We start from the raw sequence: 21633 nt of genomic DNA, 5'->3' as shown, positions 1-21633 counted from the left end.
TCCACACCTTGCCTGTGGTTTGCTCTGAAAATGGATCTAGTGTTTTTAATTTTGTGTTATTAGTGTTAAACTAAACATCAAGAGCTGCATTTTTCATTTACACTGTAACTTTTCATTTTTACATTTCATCTGCAAATTCACATTTAGACTAAAACTTTATATTTATACTATAAAATTTACATTTAGACTTGACTTGACTTGAATTTAGTTTGTACTTAGGTTTAGATTAAACTGTAAATTTACAATTAGATTATAAACTTTACACTTGTTTTTTTAAAGATTACATTTGGACTGAAACTTTACTTTTAGTTTGTAAATACAATTTAGAATGGAAATTGTACATTCAAGCTTTACATGTAGACAATACTTACATTTAGTCTGTAAACTTACATTTATATTTAAACTTTACATTTAGTTTTGTAACCATTGGATTTAGAGTGTAAACTTTACATTTAGACTATAAACTTTATTTAGACTGTCAACACTGCATTTGACTGTAAACTTTACATTTAATCTGTAAACTTTACATTTAATTTAACATTAGGGTTAGATTTATCCTTTCCTTTAGAATGTGAACTTTCGTTAGACCTAACTTAACTCTTCGCTGTCATCATTACATTTAGGATTTACATTTAGATTTAAACTTACATTTAGACTGTAGACTTTACATTTATTCTGGAAACTTCACATCTAGATTAAAGATTTAGATACAAAAATTTAGTTTAAATTTCATTTAGTTTGTAAATTATTTTACCATTCAGGCTGTACTTTTAGATTTAGACTATATCTTAAAATTTGGTCTGTAAACTTTATATTTAGACTCAAACTTTACATTTATATTTAGACTTTGGATTTAGAGTGTAATCTTTACATTTAGACAGTAAACTTTTACACTTGGTTTGTAAACTGAATGTAACTATACATTGAGAGTAAACTTTATATTTAGACTTAACATTTAGATTAACCATTTGTCTTGTAATATTTACATTTAGATTGTAACCTTTAGATTTAGATTGTAAACCTAAAATTTGGTCTGTAACTTTACACATAAACTGTAAACATCACACTTAGCCTGTAAACTTTACTTTTAGACTGTACATTTTATATTGAGATTTAAACGTTATATCTAGTTTGTAACTTTTACATTTAGACTGTAAACTTAACACTTGGTCTGTAAACTTTACATTTAGACTTTACATTTAAGCTTAGGTTACATTTAGTTTGTAACCTTTAGATTTACAGTGTAAATTTTACATTTGGACTGCAAACTTTACATTTTGATTTAAACTGAACACTTAGGCTTTACAATTAGACTGTAAATTTTACATTTAGTCGGTAACATTTTTAGTTAGAATTTAAACTTTACTCTTAGAATTTGACTTTACTTTAGGATTCATATAGACTGTAACCTTGCATTTACAGTCCCTGAAAAGTCTCGTCGCTATCCATTTTAGAAACAAAAGCTTTAACCTGACTTAAATTAATCGATTGGTTTTAGAAATGTCTCATATGACTTAAACCTCCCAATTATGCTAATAACTAAATAAATTTGTTTCACTGAAGCAAGATTGATATTTAATGAACACAGAAAGGTCAGATTTTGAAGACAAAGTTGTGGTCTTGTCATTTGATGCACCAATCCTAGATTACAGCCTCACTTGTGATCATTACTATCAATCAGTTGTGATTGTGTATAAAAGAACCAGCAGAACCAACTTCACATCAACTGGCAACTTGACCTCTGCACATGCCTAAGTCCACCCTGAGACCAAAGCTTATTTCAGAGTGAGACCAGATGCACTGCTGAGGTGGTAACACCTTCAATGGTCTAGCGTCAAGTAAAAGAGAAGAAAAAGATCTGAAATACTGGGAGATTTTTTGCAAGCCCGGTCCGGCAGACGCCGCAAGACAACTGCATGGGAGGATCGTTTGTTGATTCAAATTCCAAGGCCCCTTTTTATGCAGCAGACTCACCAGGCTGGTCCACCTCAATCCTGGTCAACACAACAGTTGTAGAAATTCTGTCTGAAATGCTCCATGGTCGACACAGTGCACAGAAACCAGCACTAAACAAAGGCAATTAAAAAAACATGTGGCATTGCAAGGCAAGCCTGGTAAAATGGACACTGGAAGTGAGAAGGTGGATTCTCAATGATCCTCGTTGAATTACATCACAGCCGCGTAAATATTGCAGGGACCTACTGAGCCATGGATCCAGATTCCCCAGAAACAGTTCAGTTGGTGGAGGAAAATCCTGTCTTGGTTCCATCCAGTGGGGTTGAGACATTTGCAGGGTGGAAGGTAAATAACCAAAATATCAAAAGTTTAGCTCCTCTACATTCCCAAACATAAAAGGGTCAGATTTTGCAGCAGGATGGTGCTCCTCACATATTCTATCTTACATCAAAGTTGTCAAGTGAAAGAATCAAGGTGGTCCAGGACTGACCAGCCCAGTCACAGACATGACATCATGAGCAGGTCTGGGGTAGAATGAGAGGAACATGAAACAAAACCAAAGAATCTTGATGAACTCTGGGAGGCTGTAAGACGCTTTCTTTACTTTCCTAATGACTTCATCAACAAACTGTATGATCATTGTTAACACATGGATGTTCCTTCAGCTCATGGAGTCATACAAGTATTAATATGATCTCACAACACCACTATTCATTCCTGATGTTATCAACATATTTTTGTATTTGAAGTAAATTATTTGTTCATTTTTTAGGCGACAAACTTCTGTCTTGCAAATGACTTTCTGTGTTCCATTAAATGTTAATCTTTTCAGTGAAGCAATTTTTTACTTTATTGAGCATAATTTGGAGGGTTTTAGCTTATATAGATATTCTAGTGCGTCAGGGCCGGAGGGGCCGGTTTGGGACAACAGGTCATCTCTGCTGTTGCGATGATGTTTCTGTTGGCTTCATCGAACCAGACCTGCAGCACTGGGGCGGTTTGCAGCCGAGTGTAAGCGTTGGGATGAGGATAGCTTTATAAGTCTTAGCCTGGTTCTCGCCGGAAAAGGTGTTGCTTCCGGGGGTGGAGAGTCTTTGCCTCAGGGAGGAGTTCAGTATCTCAGGGTCTTTTCACGAGTAGGGAGGACGGAACTGAGATTGACAGGTGACGGTCAGCTTCGGCAGGATCGGTCGCGTATGTTTGTGGTGGAGAGCTGGTAAAGGTACGCGATTTCCGGTCAGTCTTCGTTCCTCTCCCTTGTCATGTGGGTAGTGACGAAGACAGATCAGAAACAAGTGCTCGAAATGAGTTTTCTCCGCAGGCGTCGGGGTTCCCTTGGACAGGTAGAGCTCAGTACAGGGAGGAGTCGGGTAAGCCGCTGCTCCTCCACGTCAGAGGAGCGTTGAGGCTCGGAATCTGTTCGGATGCTATGGACGTCCCTCAGGGTGTTCTGTCCCCGGGAGGCCGGGACCAGCCTCTGGAGGGATAGTCTCTGGTTGCCTGGGAACACTCGGTCCCCCGAGGAGCTAGGACGTGTCTGGTGAAGAGTTGGAGTCCTGCTAGGATGTGCCCCGCGACCACCCGGATAAGCGGACGAAAATGGATGGATGGTGATGAGACATTTCTAAAACAATCGATTATTAAAGTCAGGTTATAGCTTTTGTTTCTACAAAATGGATAAGCGACAGGACTTTTGTCAGGGACTGTAGATGTTAAATTTGGATTTAGTTTGTAACCTTTACATTTAGACTGTGAAATTTTCATTTAGATTTAGATTTAACCTTTACATTCAGTTTGTGCTCTTTACATCTAGACTGTAACCTTTAGATTTAGACTTAAAACTTGGTCTGTAAACTTTACATTTAGACTGTTAAATTTAGATGTCATGTGGAACCTTTACAGTTTGATTGTAAATGTTAAATTTAAATTTATACTTTACACTTAAGCTTTTCATTTAGACTTAAATTTACATTTAGATAATAAATTTTACATTTAACCTCTAAACTTTACATTTACACCCGAAACCTTAGATATAATTTGGAACCTTTACATTTAATTTACATTTTCTTTGTAAACTTTACATTTGGACTGTAAACTTAATTTTGTAAACTTTTTTTCAACTTTACGTTAAGTCTTCCATTTAAACTATGCTTTAATTTTATCTACAACTGTAAATTACAATCCAGCAGCAAATTCATTTACACGTGACATGTTGTGTGTGGTTTGTGTTTCACAGACCTGAGAGGAGTCATTCTGCTTGAGGATCCTGACAATAGAAACGTTGTTTTCGCTCTAGACATAAAAACAGTGAACTGTTTTTCCTGGTTTAGTCCTGTTTTTTAGTTTTGGTTTAGTATGGTTTAGTCTGTTTGGTCTTGTTGACTTGATGAGTCTTTGGAGTTTTCATTGTCAGATCTGTGGGGTCATAGGGGCAACCACACAACAAAACACAGAAAGGAGGGGAATGTTTTTTCTCGCTCTATATATCAGACTCTATATACGGTCTATGTTCAGACTCTATATCAGTCAATATTCAGTCTTCAGACTCAGGTTTCTTTGTGTCGTGGATCGAGTTGAGTCTTGATCTGGACTTAGTTCCGTTCAGGATTTCAGGGTGAGAGTCGACTTGTTAAAGACCTTTGATGAACAGACCCTTAAACTCGAGAGTCTGAAGACGTCAACCGTCCGACCAACTTTATGAAATCCTTTTCTAGTGACTGTGACACTGACCTGAGCTGTGCAGACGCTCCACTCTGCTCTTTTTTAAAGTCGATGCCCAAGTCTTTGGAGAAGTTACTGCTCAGAGAGACTCACTGGGACCAGGACCTGCTTCAGATGTGATATAGTCCTGGTTTAGTCCTGGTTCAGCTCTGGGTCTACGTCCAGACCCTGGTCCTGCTCCGGAGTTCTCCATTTTTCTGCAAACATAAAAAGTCTTGATGAAGTTTTATATTTCACATTTTGCGCTCGTCTGTTTCCAAAAAGACAAAGTGAACAAACTCCTGTGAGCTTTGCTTTGGGACGACTGAACCGAGGGAGTGTGTGTCCGAGGTTTGACTCAAACATTTCAAATCCCAGTGTAAAACAGAAGAATGAAACATGTAGTGAGTGTTTGGTGTGTGCTCCCTCTCCGCTCTCCTTCTGTGGGCCTGACTTTCAGCTCTGGAGCCGTGAGTCTGGGCCGCACTTGTAGCTGTGAGTCTTTAAAGTCCTGTGCTGTGCTGGAGCTCCACGCCTCTGCTGCTCCACACTGCTCACGTTTACACCAAACTTTCATTACACATTTACTCTTCTGAAATAAATAGTTCAGAATTGAAATATTCTTCTTCAATTTTACAATGGAAGTAAACATTCTGAATTGAGGTGAAATGTTTAAAATTTTTACATATTTTTGGATCAATGTTTTTTTTTTTTTTTTCATTTAAAATTCTTTTGGATTTATGTTTTTCTTTCTGTTAATTTTTTTTAGATCCTACTTTTGTTTTTTCTGTTTGTTTTAGTTTTTTTTTTTTTTTTTTTTTTTTTTTTTTTTGATCAGTGTTTTTCTTTTTTTTCCCCCATTTTTGTGGATCCTTTTTTTTTCTTTTTTAAATTTATGTTTTTCTTTCTTTTTTTCTTTTGTTGGAACCATTTTTTGGTTGGCCTTTTTTTAAAAAGAAAAAAATTGGAATTGTGTTTTTCTTAATTTACTCTTTTTTTGTTGTAAATGTATGTCTTTTTTTCATATTTTTGGACCCATTGTTTGTTTGTTTTTTTTTTTTTTTTTTTTTTCATATTTTTGGAACCATGTATTTCTTTCTTTTTCCAGTTTGTTGGATTCATTGTTTCTTTGTTTTTATTTTTGTTCTTTTTTATTTTTTATTTTATTATTATTAATTGATTTTGATTGAGAATGAAATGATTTTTCTTCTGAATTCAAGCTCTCATGTAAACGTGGAAGTGTCAAAGTTTGTGATGAATAAATGAGGTGAGACGTGACACGACTGGACTCTGCCCTCAGAACACTCCCAAAGCTTTTATAGTCCGCGCTCCAAGAAACTTGAAGGCTCTGTTTTTTTCTCCTCCGCGGTGTCGTCTGTTTTAGCCGGTGTCTTGCCTAAGGACACAAAAAACAGCAGCACAGGTCCAGGGCTCTAACCCCTGGTGTTTCCCATCGCTCTCCCATCCAAGTCCTAACCAGGCCCAGCCCCGCTCAGCAGTCAGGTCAAGAGTCAGAGTCAGGTCAGACGAGTCAGGTCAGACGAGGTCAGACGAGTCAGACGAGTCAGGTCAGACGAGTCGTGTTCCAGGTAGAAAGAACAGACACACATTAGACTGTCTGTGGATTGAGGAGCAAAAAATCTGCACCAAAAATCTTTTTGTGAGGTCAGAGCGACGGCCTCCAAATGTTCTGTGCACCACCCACCATGGTCACTCTCACCAAACTCCACCAGGTCATTACACCAGGTCACTCACACCAGGTCACAATGACACCAGGTCACTGACACTAAGTCACTTACATCAGGGTCACATTACACCAGTTAACTCACAACAGGTCATGAGTTTCTACTGGTTTTAAAGAAGGTTCTAGTTAAAGGTGATTCTTAACCTGCAGCTGGAGACTCGACTGATTCATGTGACACACTTCACCTGAAACAAAGTTCCACACACACACACACACACACACACACACCAGACACACACACACAACAAATCAAGAAGCTCCGCCATCAAATAAAGCATGATCGTGTACAGACAATCGCTTTTAATCCTTTTAAAAATCATTTTTTATCCATTGTATTTATTTATTTATTTTTCATTTTTTTGGATCCATGTTTTTTTTTTTTTTTTTTTTTTTTGGATCAAGTTTTTTTTATATATTTTTTTTATTTTCTGATTTTTTCTTTTTTTTTTTTTTTTTTTCTTTTTTTTTTTTTTAGGGAGGGGTTCTATTGTAATTATTAATATATATAATATTTTTTTTTCTTACATTTGATCTTTTTTGGATCCATGTTTTCATTTTTTACATTTTTTAATCCATTTTTAAAATTTATCTATTTATTTATTTTTGGATCCATGTTTTCTTTATTATTATTATTATTATTTTCATTTTTATCCATGTTTTTCTTTCTTTTTTCATTATTTTGGATCATTTTTTTATTATTTTTTTTTTTTTTGAGTCCATGTTTTTTCTTTTTTTCATATATATGTTTTTGATTTTCTTTCTTTGTCATTTCATTTACCTTTTTTTTGCTTTAAATTTTTTTTTTTATCCATTGTAATTTATTTATATATATAATATATATATATATATATATATATATAATATATATATATATATATATATATATATTATTATTTTATTTTTTTTTTTTTAAAATGTGTTTCTCACCTTCACGGTGGTTGGTCTCTCACCCTCATTCAGCTCAGGTCGTCTACCAGAGGCCTGGGAGCTTGAGAGTTCTTCAGTATCTTTGCTGTTCCCAGTGCTGCACTTTTCTGGACTGAGATGTTCTGTTGTTTTTCCCGGTATCTGTTGTAGTTTCTTCCAGTTTGGGGGTTACAGCCCCGAGTGTCCGATCACCACAGGCTCCACTGATACCTTCACTTTCCAGGCTCTCTCCAGCTCCTCCTTGAGCTCCTGGTATTTCTCTAGCTTCTCGTGTTCCTTTTTCCTGATATTTCCATCTCTTGGTGTTGTGATGTTCCACCACCACGGCTCTGCTCTGTTTCTTCTCCACCTCCACTATGTCTGGTTGGTCCATCTCCATCCTGTCAGTCTGTATCTGAAGTCCCACAGGATCTTGGCTCGGTCATTCTCCACAACCTTTGGAGGTGTTTCCCACCTTGATCCTGGGGTCTCCAGCCTGAACTCTGCACAGATGTTTCTGTACACTATGTCCTCCACTTGGTTCTGTCGCTCCATGTTTGTTTCCCTGCAGCATCTGACACCTGCAGTTCTGTGCTGGACTGTCTCAGGAGCCTCTTTGCACAGTCGACACCGTGGGTCTTGTCTGGTGTGGTAGATCTGGGCCTCTATTGCTCGAGTGCTCAGGTCCTGCTCCTGAGCTCCAGGATCAGTGCCTCTGTGTGTCCTTCAGACCCTCTCAAGACATTGGTAGGATTTCTTGATATCAGCCACTTTCAGTTCTGTTTCCGGTGGTTCATGTAGGGGTTTGTCCTGCCATGATGGTCCTCCAGCTCCTCTTCCTCTGGACCCCACTGTCTGAGACCTTCTCTGAGCTCCTCATCTGCCGGGGCCTTGTCCTTGATGTTCTCAAGGAGCTTGGATGTTTCATCCTGGACAGTGGTTCCCACACTCACTAGTCCTCGGCCTCCTTCCTTCCGGCCTGCGTACAGTCTCAGGGAGCTGGATTTGGGATGGAACCCTCCACATGGTCAGGAGCTTTTCGTGTCTTAACATCTGTGGTCTGTATCTCCTCCTTTGGCCAGCTTACAATCCCTGCAGGGATCTGATCACTGGCAGGGCGTAGCTGTTGATTGCCTGCACCTTGTTCTTGCCATTGAGCTGCTTCTTAGGACTTGCCTCACTCTTTGCAGGTATTTGGCCGTAGCCGCTTTCCTTGTTGCCTCTTCGAGGAGCCATTTGCTTGTGGGACACCAAGGTACTTGTAACTGTCCTCAACGTCTGCTATTGTTCCCTCTGGGAGTGACACCCCCTCTGTGTGTTCTACCTTCCCTCTCTTTGTCACCATCCTGCTACATTTCTCAAGCCCGAATGACATCCCAGTGTCTGTACTGTAGATCCTTGTGGTGTGGATCAGTGAGTCGATGTCTCGCTCACTCTTAGCGTACAGCTTGATGTCATCCATGTAGAGGAGGTGACTGATGGTGGCCCCGTTTCTGAGTCGGTATCCATAGCCAGTGCGGTCGATTATTTGGCTGAGGGGCTTCAGATGCAGAACAGTAGTGGGGACAGTGAGTCTCCTTGGTATATGCCACATTTGATGGACACATGTGCAAGTGGCTTCCCCTTGGCTTCAAGGGTGGTTTTCCACAACCGCATCGAGTTCGCAATGAACGCCCTTAGAGTCCTGTTGATATTGTACAGCTTCAAGCTCTCAGTGATCCATGTGTGTGTGGCATTGAGTCGTAGGTTTTCTTGTAATCAATCCAGGCAGTGCACAGGTTGGTCTTACGGGTTAGCAGCCTGCTAGGCGCTCGTGGAGCAGTGAGCTTCTTTAGCCAGTACGCATGGATCATGTTTGTGCTGCCAGGATTCTTCCACTGTTCAGTTCAGGGAGGTTGCTGTGATCTTCTCTCAGATCCACCAGCCACTGTGCATCGGTGTTATGTGATGCCTCCCTTTCCCATGTGCCTTTCCAGTACCTCTCAGTCTCCAGCCTTGGTGGGTCTGCTCTGGTGTTATTACCCTGCCACTGAGCGTACACTTTCGCCGGTTGTGTTGCGAACAGCCGGTTTATTCGTCTGGCCTCGTTATCTCGTGTGTACCTCTTTAGGCGGCTGGCCAAGGCTTGGAGCCTTTGTTTGGCAGTTTCGAGTGCTTCAGGTCGGGCAACTGGTTGTACCTCTTGGGCACTTGTTTTTTCATTGCACCTTTCTGGGCCTCTGACAGTTGGCTCACTTCTCTCCTTGATTTTAGCCTCTAACCGTCTTTTCCATGGTGGGTATTGTATCTCATGGCTCCATTGTTGCTCTTATAGCCCAACACATCTAGGATCACTGCTGCTGAAGTGTAGATCAGCTCATTGGTTTCAGTGATTGTTGTGGTAGGGATCACTGTCAGTGCTGCATTCACATCGTCTAGGAGACTTTCAGATGGTACTTCACTTAGCCTCTGTAACCGGCGTCAGTGTTGCCTTGTGTTCATTCGGGCCATGATCTTATCTTTCAGGTCAGTCGCTGCCTCGCTCAGCGTGATACTTATTGGGGCTTCGTACCCAATCTCTGGTTGGGGAGTTGGTGTTAACTCTCCTCTGACCTGGCACACTGGTTCCCTCTTGCCGTGGCATTTGTGTTGTACCTCATCAATCTCTAGTTGTGATGCAGTTGCCGTTTGTGGATGTTGGAACACTGAGCTACTAGTTGTTTGGCCGTTAGCTTGGACTGTGGGTATCGTAATAACCATTTCTCCCACATCCTGTTTCATGTAACCCCTCTGCCTAGGGTTACTGTAGTAGTAGCTCCAACAGAAGCCTTGTTCTCCCGCATCTCGCCCATTTTCCGCCGTGTTCCAGTTTGCCCATTTTTCATCAAGGTGCCCTGGTTCCCCAGCACCTGATGCAGACCTTGTTTGGCCGGGCGACGTCTGAGCCGCAGGCATAAGGTCATACGTTTCTTTCTTCTCTCATCATTGTATGAGGTGGGCAGTAGCACGAAGGGTCTTGCCCAAGGACCCACACTGGTTAGCTCATTGCCCCCCTATATATATATATATATATATAATATATATATATATATATATATATATATATAATATATATATAATATTTTTGTAGGGGGATTTTTTTCTTTTTTGTCATTTTGTTTATCCTTTTTTTTTTTTTTTTTTCTTCGATCCATTATAATTACTATTATCTTTAAAATTTGTGCTTTTTTTGGATCAATTTTTTTGTTTTTTTTTTTTTTTTTTGTTATCCTTGTTTTTCCTCGCTGGATTCTTTTCACCACAAACACGTGTCACATCCTGTGGAAATGTGTGGTGTCCATGTGCTTCATGACACTGTCCTCCAGGCAGGACAGCGGCGGCTCCTGCACAATGTCACAGCTGCAAATATTTAAAACTGTTTTTTTGGGGATGGAATATTTGAAGCAGATCTCATTAAATGTGAGTAAATGACCTTGAACATATAAATGTTCTTTGTGCAGATGTTGGTTTGTCTTATTCTTGAAAGCAGCGTCTGCTCTGCCGGAGGAAACGGCGTATTACCCCAAACGGGAGAGAACCCAGAGCTGGAGGGACGATCACCAACATGTTTATGAACTTTAAACTAAATATGAATTGGATTTGGAAGAAAAGGGTTGGTTGTTTTTTTCATGAATGTCTGAGCTGTGGGACTTGGGTTTAATAAATCGATTCATTCCAAACTCAGGAAACGTTCTAAAGGTTCTAAAGGTTCTGCTCTGTTCTGTCAGTGGGACTGTTTTAGGATCCAGACCTGAGGAAGATGTTTTTATTTATTTTATTTTAGTATTTTCTGAGATGCAGTGGTGAAATTCAAAGGGAACAGAGCCCTCTGGTGGACAAAGATAAAACTGCACAGATTATTACTAAACCAGGACTAAACCAGGACTAAACCAGGTCTAAACCAGGTCTAAACCAGGACTAAACCAGGACTAAACCAGGACTAAACCAGGTCTAAACCAGGACTAAACCAGGACTAAACCAGGACTAAACCAGGTCTAAACCAGGACTAAACCAGGTCTAAACCAGGACTAAAACTAAACCAGGACTAAACCAGGACTAAACCAGGTCTAAACCAGGTCTAAACCAGGACTAAACCAGGTCTAAACCAGGACTAAACCAGGTCTAAACCAGGACTAAAACACTAAACCAGGTCTAAACCAGGTCTAAACCAGGACTAAACCAGGTCTAAACCAGGTCTAAACCAGGACTAAACCAGGACTAAACCAGGACTAAACCAGACTAAACCAGGTCTAAACCAGGACTAAACCAGGTCTAAACCAGGACTAAACCAGGTCTAAACCAGGACTAAACCAAACCAGTCTAAACCAGGTCTAAACCAGGTCTAAACCAGGTCTAAACCAGGCTAAACCAGGTCTAAACCAAACCAGGACTAAAACCAGGACTAAACCAGGTCTAAACCAGGTCTAAACCAGGACTAAACCAGGACTAAACCAATCTATTTATTTATATTTAGAATGTATTTTAAATAGGCCTATAGTTTAAGGTTTCAAAAGGTTTCACACACTCGACTGAGTCGGACTCGACTTGGCCCCAGAGTCCAGCCCAGACCGGTCAGACTGTGACTTTAGTCCAGTGTTTCCCACAGTTTTTTTCTGGGAACCTGTATTTTAAAAGTCACAAACCTTCAAGACTCAAGTCCACAGAACATTCATGAGGAGATTTTATTGTTGTAGTGATCGTGTCTCTGAACTGTCAGTATTACTCATGCTTTAAACTATGAAAAACTGTCATCGGTGTTTCCCACAGAAAACTGGTGAGTGCTGCTGAAATGGATTTGATTTGATTTGATTTGGACTCCCAGGAGCTGATGTCCGTGACACCAGCTGCTCTTCCAGGGTCCACACAGAACACACAACAACAACAAAGACACAAACAAAACACTTACATAAAGATCAAAATCACAAAGAAGATCATTTCCTTATAGAATTCATTACTGATTACTAATTGTGAAGGGCTATAAAATAGTTCTTCACTTCTTTTTTAAACCTTGATTTAAAAAAAAAGCTGGACTAAACCAGGACTAATCCAGGACTAAACCAGAACTAAACCAGGACTAAAGCTGGACTAATCCAGGACTAAACCAGAACTAAACTAGGAAAATCATTTAATAGAATTGATTACTGATTACTAATCGTGAAGGGCAATAAAATAGTTCTTCACGTGTTTTTTAAACCTTGATTTGTTCTTGGCTGCAGGATCTGAAGAGGAAGTGAGTTCCACTCAACCACGACTCTGAACATCACTGACCCCAGTTTGTTGTAGTTGGTGGGACAGTGAAGAGACGTCTGGTAGTGTGTCTGCTGAGGTGGGCCTGTGTGCCAGAGCTGAACTTTATTTGACTGTGTAAGAGCTGAGGAAGATCTGACACCATCATGTTCCTCATAAAAACCTTGAACCTCTCTTCAGCCTTGGACCAATGGAGACTGGAATTGTTCACATTTGATCTTAATGTTCCCCCAGGACGAGGCGAGAAGCTTTGTTCTGAGCTAGTCGAAGTTTTCCAAGCTCCTTTTTAGTTGCACTTGACCAGATCATTGAAAAGTGATCCAAGCGTGAGAACATCAGAGTCTGCAGGACCAAGCGTGAGAACATCAGAGTCTAAAGGACCAAGCGTGAGAACATCAGAGTCTAAAGGACCAAGCGTGAGAACATCAGAGTCTGCAGGACCAAGCGTGAGAACATCAGAGTCTAAAGGACCAAGTGTGAGAACATCAGAGTCTGCAGGACCAAGCGTGAGAACATCAGAGTCTGCAGGACCAAGTGTGAGAACATCAGAGTCTGCAGGACCAAGCGTGAGAACATCAGAGTCTAAAGGACCAAGCGTGAGAACATCAGAGTCTGCGGGACCAAGCGTGAGAACATCAGAGTCTGCAGGACCAAGTGTGAGAACATCAGAGTCTGCAGGACCAAGCGTGAGAACATCAGAGTCTGCAGGACCAAGTGTGAGAACATCAGAGTCTGCAGGACCAAGCGTGAGAACATCAGAGTCTGCAGGACCAAGCGTGAGAACATCAGAGTCTAAGGACCAAGGTGAGAACATCAGAGTCTGCCAGGACCAAGCGTGAGAACATCAGAGTCTGCAGGACCAACGTGAGAACATCAGAGTCTGCAGGACCAAAGAAAAGTGTGAGAACATCAGAGTCTGCAGGACCAAGTGTGAGAACATCAGAGTCTGCAGGACCAAGTGTGAGAACATCAGAGTCTGCAGGACCAAGTGTGAGAACATCAGAGTCTGCAGGACCAAGTGTGAGAACATCAGAGTCTGCAGGACCAAGCGCGAGAACATCAGAGTCTGCAGGACCAAGTGTGAGAACGTGAGAACATCAGAGTCTGCAGGACCAAGCGTGAGAACATCAGAGTCTAAAGGACCAAGTGTGAGAACATCAGAGCCTGCGGGACCAAGCGTGAGAACATCAGAGTCTGCAGGACCAAGCGTGAGAACATCAGAGTCTGCAGAACATCAGAGTCTGCAGGACCAAGCGTGAGAACATCAAGAGTCTGCAGGACCAAGCGTGAGGAGAGAACATCAGAGTCTGCAGTCTGCGGGACCAAGCGCGAGAACATCAGAGTCTAAAGGACCAAGCGTGAGAACATCAGAGTCTGCAGGACAAGAACAAGGAGTTGGAGAACATCAGAGTCTGAGCAGGACAAGCGTGAGAACATCAGAGTCTGCAGGACCAAGCGTGAGAACATCAGAGTCTGCAGGACCAAGCGTGAGAACATCAGAGTCTGCAGGACCAAGCGTGAGAACATCAGAGTCTGCAGGACCAAGCGTGAGAACATCAGAGTCTGCAGGACCAAGCGTGAGAACATCAGAGTCTGCAGGACCAAGCGTGAGAACATCAGAGTCTGCAGGACCAAGCGTGAGAACATCAGAGTCTGCAGGACCAAGCGTGAACAGAGTCTGCAGGACCAAGCGTGAGAACATCAGAGTCTGCAGGACCAAGCGTGAGAACATCAGAGTCTGCAGGACCAAGCGTGAGAACATCAGAGTCTGCGGGACCAAGCGTGAGAACATCAGAGTCTGTTTCATTAAAGCTGGTGTTAAGATTGTGGAACATCTCTCTCTCTAATAACAGACATGTTCCTTCCCATTTGTCCAACCAGAGAGTCGACGTGTCTGGTCCAGGATGGTTTATTGTTTAGTGGAACATCAAGAAGCTCGGTTTCCTCCACTTGCTCAAAAGCTGCATTGCCGAGCTTCAGGTTTAGTTGAGGTTTCATTTTCAAGAGTGATTTGTCCCAAATACGATGCACTTGGTCTTTGATGGATGTGAGACTCGTTTGTTAGTATTAACCCAGTCCAGCGCCGTCTGCTCTGGAATATTCTAGAACATACAAACATCTCCACATCGGTGTTGAACCGTCACAAACGCGTACATAGATGTGTCCATGAAGCAAAGTGTCACAGTAGAACAAAAGTTTGATGTTGCAGGACAAACACAGATGGAGTGTGACTCCACAGCCTCATCGAACAGAGAAATATTCACTCTCCACGTGACCATCATCCTGGAGTCTGTTCATCTGCATCCAGCCCCACTCACCCACTCACCCACATGTTCACCCACTCACCCACATGTTCACCCACTCACCCACATGTTCACCCACTCACCCACATGTTCACCCACTCACCCACATGTTCACCCACATGTTCACCCACTCACCCGCATGTTCACCCACTCACCCACATGTTCACCCACTCACCCACATGTTCACCCAGATGTTCACCCACTCACCCACATGTTCACCCACTCACCCACATGTTCACCCACATGTTCACCCACCACATGTTCACCCACTCACCCACATGTTCACCCACTCACCCACATGTTCACGCCCACTCACCCACATGTTCACCCACATGTTCACCCACCCACATGTTCACCCACATGTTCACCCACTCACCCACATGTTCACCCACATGTTCACCCACATGTTCACCCACATGTTCACCCAGATGTTCACCACAGTTCCCCACTCACCCACATGTTCACCCACTCACCCATGTTCACCCACTCACCCAGATGTTCACCCACTCACCCAGATGTTCACCCAGATGTTCCACCCAGATGTTCGCCCAGATGTTCACCCACATGTTCACCCAGATGTTCACCCAGATGTTCACCCACTCACCCGCATGTTCACCCACTCACCCAGATGTTCACCCACTCACCCACCCAAGCTCACCCATGTTCACCCAGATGTTCACCCAGATGTTCACCCATGTTCACCCAGATGTTCACCCAGATGTTCACCCAGATGTTCACCCAGATGTTCACCCACTCACCCACATGTTCGCCCACTCACCCACATGTTCACCCAGATGTTCACCCACATGTTCACCCAGATGTTCACCCACATGTTCACCCAGATGTTCACCCACATGTTCACCCACATGTTCATGTTCGCCCAGATGTTCGCCCAGATGTTCGCCCAGATGTTCACCCAGATGTTCACCCAGATGTTCGCCCAGATGTTCCACAGTGACTTCATGAACTTATCTGGGGCCTACGTCACCAACATTCGACCAGGAGGAAAAGTTGGTGACCCCACAGTCCGTGACCTCGGGGTCTCCAGGACCTGGCAGATGGTCCAATCCGGTACAAGTTGGATTTTGAGTCCGACTGGGAGGAGCTGCCTCGGCGACTCAGCGTCCCCAAAGAACCAGCGGGTCCCACTGTCTCCTGCCTGTTGGATGTGTAATAATAAAGAAACTGGGTTCAGAATTCCTAGATCAGCTTTACTGCGTGAAGGTGGTAACTAGTTACTCATGCAGAACATCATTACAGTACGCATGCGCAGTATGCCATTCACCTACAACATGTAGAATGGGAAACACATATTATTCCAAACTGGTCAATAACATTAGATAAATGTTCTACATCCTCCTTCTTTAGCTAATGGCTGTGTGAACAGAAATGAATGAATAAAGAACTTCTTCAGCATGCTCAATTAACAACTGATTCTAACTAATACCAGTAAAGCTTGAAAATTAACTATTCATTTCAACCTTTTAACTGTTTCATTGGTAGGAACATAGTCATTTCAGCTTGTCAACATCAAATTGCATACAGTTATAACAGTCAACATGTCACTTTTTTTTTTTTTTTTTTTTAACAGTCCGTGTACTTAGTGTTCATATTTGGGGTTAGGTTTGCAAACTCTCCCAGAGCGTGTGACGTATGTGCCACCTGCAGGGCGATGGGGAGACTGGACAGGGGCCTGTGACAAGTTGTGTGTGTGGCTGAGTGTCTGTTCCTCAGTGCGTTGCACGGGTCTTTCGGAGTGCTGTTGGGGACAGGCAGTTGATGGTTGGACCACAGGAGGGTCTTCGTGGGGTTTCTGTAGTGTGGTGGTGGAGGTTCAGAGACCAGGAGAACATGCCTGCAGTTGCGCTTGTATTCGCCTCCTTCTGATTGGACGATGTACGATCTGGGTTCCTTGCAAACTTCTTTGACAGTCCCTAAGCATTCGTGTCCATGACATGTTTGCATCCTTACAACCTCACCTGGCTGTAGGGGACGGAGGGGTCTGCTGGACTTGTCATAGCATTGCTTTTGTGCATGGCGTTTATGCAATAGGCTTGCCTTGATAACAGTATTGCTTTTGGGCCTTGGGGCTAACAGGTGTTTGCTCACTGTAAGGTAGTGCGCGTCTGTCTTGACATTAGCCTTTCAGCTGGAGAGCCTAGCGTGTGGTCGCGTGGTACGTTGCGGAGATTTAGTAGGTTGAGGAAGACATCTGTTCCATCTCTGTTTGATTTTTCCATTAGCTGCTTTGCATTACGAACGGCACGTTCAGCCAATCTGTTGGCCTGTGGATATTCTGGGCTACTAGTTACATGGATGAAGTCCCAGGCCAGAGCAAAGTCCGTGAAGCGTTGGCTGGTGAACTGGGTGCCATTGTCTGATAGTACTTTATGCGGGCATCCATGAACAGAAAAATGTCTTTTGAGCTTGGTAATGACAGTGTTGGCAGTTAGGTCACAAAGCAAGTCTATCTCAAACCAGCCTGAGTAAGAGTCGACTACAACCAAGTACTGTTGGCCATTCCATTCGAAGACATCAGTGGCAATGGTTGACCAAGATAAGTCCGGCACTGGATGTAGCTTGAGTGGCTCTTTGGGTTGGTGTGGTCTGGTGCTGTTACACACTGGACAGGCAGTTGTGTCCTGCTCTATGTCTTCAGTTATTGAGGGCCAGAACGCGATGCCACGAGCTCTACACTTAGTAGATTCTGTGCCTGGGTGCCCTCTGTGGAGGATAGCAATGTAGTCCTTTTGTAGAGACCTGGGAATTACTGTCTTTGGGCCTTTCATGACAATGCCATCTTCAACGGTGAGTTCATCTCGATACGGGTAGTATTGACGAATTTCTGTGGGCAGCTGAGTTTGTCTGCGAGGCCAGCCCTTTATTATGATTGCTATCAGCTTCTGTAGATCTGGATCAGAAGCGGTATGTTGCCTCAGTTCTGTCAGCCTCGAGGAGGAGATGTGTTGGACTGACATGACCTCATATTCAGCTGTTTCGTTGCTGTGCTGTTCTGTCGAGGTTGTGGGAGCACGAGACAAAGTGTCAGCGAGGTACATCAGTGAGCCTTTTTTGTACACTATTTGAAAGTTGTACTTTTGCAGTCTCAACATCATGCGCTGCAATCTGGCTGGAGCCACGTGTGACTAATGGCTGGTGGTCTGTTTCAATTTGGATTTGCTTTCCATAAATATAATAATTGAATTTGGAACACGCAAAGACGACAGCAAGCAGCTCTTTCTCGATCTGTGCATAGCGCATCTCCATCTGTGTCAAAGTACGAGAGGAGTAGACAATTGGGGCGCCTTCCTGAAGGCATGCTGCTCCAAGTCCATATTGTGGAGCATCACAGGTAAGTGTGACAAATTTCTGGACGTCGTAATATCTGAGAGTGGGCGGACTGGTTAGGCTCTTTTTCAAAGCATCGAATGCATCTTGTTGCTGTTTCAACCAGCACCACTGGGTGTCTTTGCATGTTAGCTCGTGAAGTGGGGCTGAGAGCTCACTGAAATTGGGAATGAACTTTCCTAAGTAATTGATCATCCCTAAGAAGCGCTGAAGGGCTGTGACATTTTTTGGTATGGGCATCTCATTGATTGCTTTAGTCTTAGTCGGATCAGGCTTCAGTCCTTGTCACACATGTCCAACGTAGCAGACTTCTTTAAGTCCGAATTTGCACTTTGAGGGGTTTAGTCTCAGTTTGACTTCTCTTGCTCAGTCAAGTACCTTTCTGAGGTTCTGTTCATGCTCTTTCATGTCTCTCCCACCAATGATTATCTCATCAACGATGACAGCACAGGGCTATCCACTGAAGATCTGTTCCATTGCACGCTGCAACACCTCACTGGCTGAGTTGATCCCATATGGCATTCTAAGAAAACGGAACCTGCCAAATGGAGAGCTGAAAGTTGTGAGCATGGATGATTTGTGATCGAGCGTTATTTGCCAGAAGGAGCACTTCGCGTCCAGAACAGAAAAGACTGTGGAGTTGGCCATTTGTGCGGCTACTTCCTCTATGGTGCGCATAGGGTGATGCAGGCGTTTTAGAGCTTTATTTAGGTCCCTTGGGTCAATGCAGAGTCTGATGTCGTCTGAATTTTTCTTGTGGGTTGCCACCATGGACGACACCCATTCTGTTGGCTCAGTGACAGGAGTCACTGACGCCTAGATCGACCATCCGGGTAAATTCTGCTTTAACCTTGTCTTGCATTGGTACAGGTATTTTGCGTGCAGGCTTTACTACTGCCTGGACCTCTGGGTCTATTTTCATGGAGTAGGTAACCGGGAGTTTGCCAAGTTTGTTTTCAATGAGGTCAGAGTACTCTGAGAAAATCTGTTTGGAGAATTCTTTTCTCTCGTTGATGGCTACCTGATGGACTTCTTTGTTCAGTGTTATTAAGTTTATAATAAAGAAACTGTGTTCAGATTTCCTAGATCAACTTTACTGCATGAAGGTGGTAGCTAGTTACTCATGCAGAACCTCATTACAGTACGCATGCGCAGTATGCCATTCACCTACAACATGTAGAATGGGAAACACATATTTTTCCAAACTGGTCAATAACATTAGATAAATGTTCTACACTGCCCGACTGAAGATGAGACTCAGGGAATTCAGTGACTCTCAGGCAGTGAAACCAGCGCCACCAAGAGTGAGCAGCACTGACGACTTCCCTCAGCAGAAGATCAGTGAAAACACGTCCACACTGCACCTGAGCAGGACTTTGGTTAAGGTTCGACATTTAAAACAACTTGTTTAGAGTTCAAAAAGTAACACAACCTGGTGATGTTTAGGAGAGTGAAACAGCGTTGGTTATGTTCTCCTTGTGTTTATATGTACGAGAAAAGTCACGAATGTAACAGACTCAGGTTCTGGGCCTGTTGGGCAGATTAAATGTTTCCTCTGTAAAACACAAGGAAATAATCAGACAGGAAATCGTGCAGTTTCTCTTTGCCTCGCTTCTGCCATATTTATTTATACAATCATGTATTTTCATTTCAATATTCAGTTTCCCCACTGCATAGTTTACAATTTACAATCATGTCAATCATCAGTCTTATAGAGAACACATCAGAATCATGCTTTAAGATCATGTACAGCAAACATTCCCATTAAGTACTTCTTCTCTAACATTGTTACACATTTTCAATTTAAGTTTTTACATTTTAACTAAAACACACTTCAGTTTCTCCCACCGCAGCTGCTCTGCTTTTAACATACTGTTTTTAAGATAAAACCGCCGCCTTAACGGCTCCTCATGAGTCGCCTGGTCGTAACCGTTAATACTGACGAGCTTTTCGCTTTGGCTTGAGACTCTTTTTAAGTTTTACTTTTGAACTTATGAACTAAATCTTTATACTTTTATAATCAAAACAATGTCGGAGCACTTTAACATATTCTCTGTTACAAGAAACAGGAGCTTAAAATAACACAAACTCAAAATGGCGTCCTTAGCTTCGCCTTGACCCGTTTTTACACGTCTTTTTACATGGCTTTAACTTAACAAAAATACAGTATTTATCGACTGATTTATACACTCACGACTCGCTCTGTTCGTTACTTATTGTTTTTGACCAATATTATGTTTTTTACTTTGATACTGATCTGTAAAACACAAGGAAATAATGAGACAGGAACATGTCGTACAGTTTCTCTTTGCCTTGCTTCTGCCATATTGGAGAGGAGGACCTCTGACCTCACGATTCCGTCTCGAGGAGTCACGCGCCACCTACTGGCGTGAGGGTGTAATTACAGGTTAAATAAAGTTATTACTTAAAATTGCTAATTTTGGAGGCAAATTTAAGTAATAACTTACTACCAATGCATACAAAAAAAAAAAAAAACATAATGTGAAAACACATTACTGTGTGTCACATTAAGTCTACGTTCAGTCTGCAGGTTTAACGCTCAATTCAGATGTTTTATGAAAATCGATGTTTTTTCGAGTGGTTCACATTTCCAGTTAAATGTGACTTGTATGTGACTCCAGTGTGAACATTAAACGGTCCAAAAGTGTCCCACATGTGACACTGGAGACACGACGACGTCAACCGCAGCGAGCGTCTCTGTGTTTACACAAGTTGAACAAACATGGACGCAGCATCGAGCACCTGGAGATTTTAAAGTTCCTCTCGTACCGGAGCCACAACATGAACAACTGACTTGTTTTAAGGAGGAGATTGAGAAGGAGAAGGACCAGGTTTTTGGTGGTGGTGTTTTGTGGTGAGTGGAGATGTGCTTCACTTCAGTCACATGGATCATGAACAGTTTTCTCTACTTCAGTGCAGAATAGTGACGTTTGTGTCTTGTTGATGACGTGTAGGTGGATGAATGTGACCTGACTGTTCACACTCAAGTCACATGTTAAAGATCAGATATGGATCAGTTTCAGGAGCACAGATCCAAATGTCCTGGTCACATGTGAAAACATCACATCTGTGTGGTTCAGACATGAAAAGATCAGATACAGGAACATAGAGACAAAACATCAGATTTGGGAAACTTCAGGTGCATCTGAACTCAGACTAAGTCACTTTTATTTGTGATGTAATCAAAATGTTGTGTCGTAGGTTTTTTGGAATCTTCTTCACACATTTAGTTGAACTTTCCGTTACAATATCAATAAAAAACACCATCGTGTACCAATCAAATATGACTTAGGCGACTGTGCGATTAGGCTGACGACATGTACATGACAGATCTCCATGCAGATCGTGACAAGTCGACCCAAAAACAAACCTCTTGTGACGCGGTGTTGT

This window comes from Boleophthalmus pectinirostris, unplaced genomic scaffold (assembly GCF_026225935.1).
Source record: "Boleophthalmus pectinirostris isolate CB_2022bp ecotype Guang Dong unplaced genomic scaffold, ASM2622593v1 HiC_scaffold_19, whole genome shotgun sequence".
In the NCBI taxonomy this organism is placed as follows: Eukaryota; Metazoa; Chordata; class Actinopteri; order Gobiiformes; family Gobiidae; genus Boleophthalmus; species Boleophthalmus pectinirostris.
Note: the sequence above shows the minus strand (reverse complement) of the source record.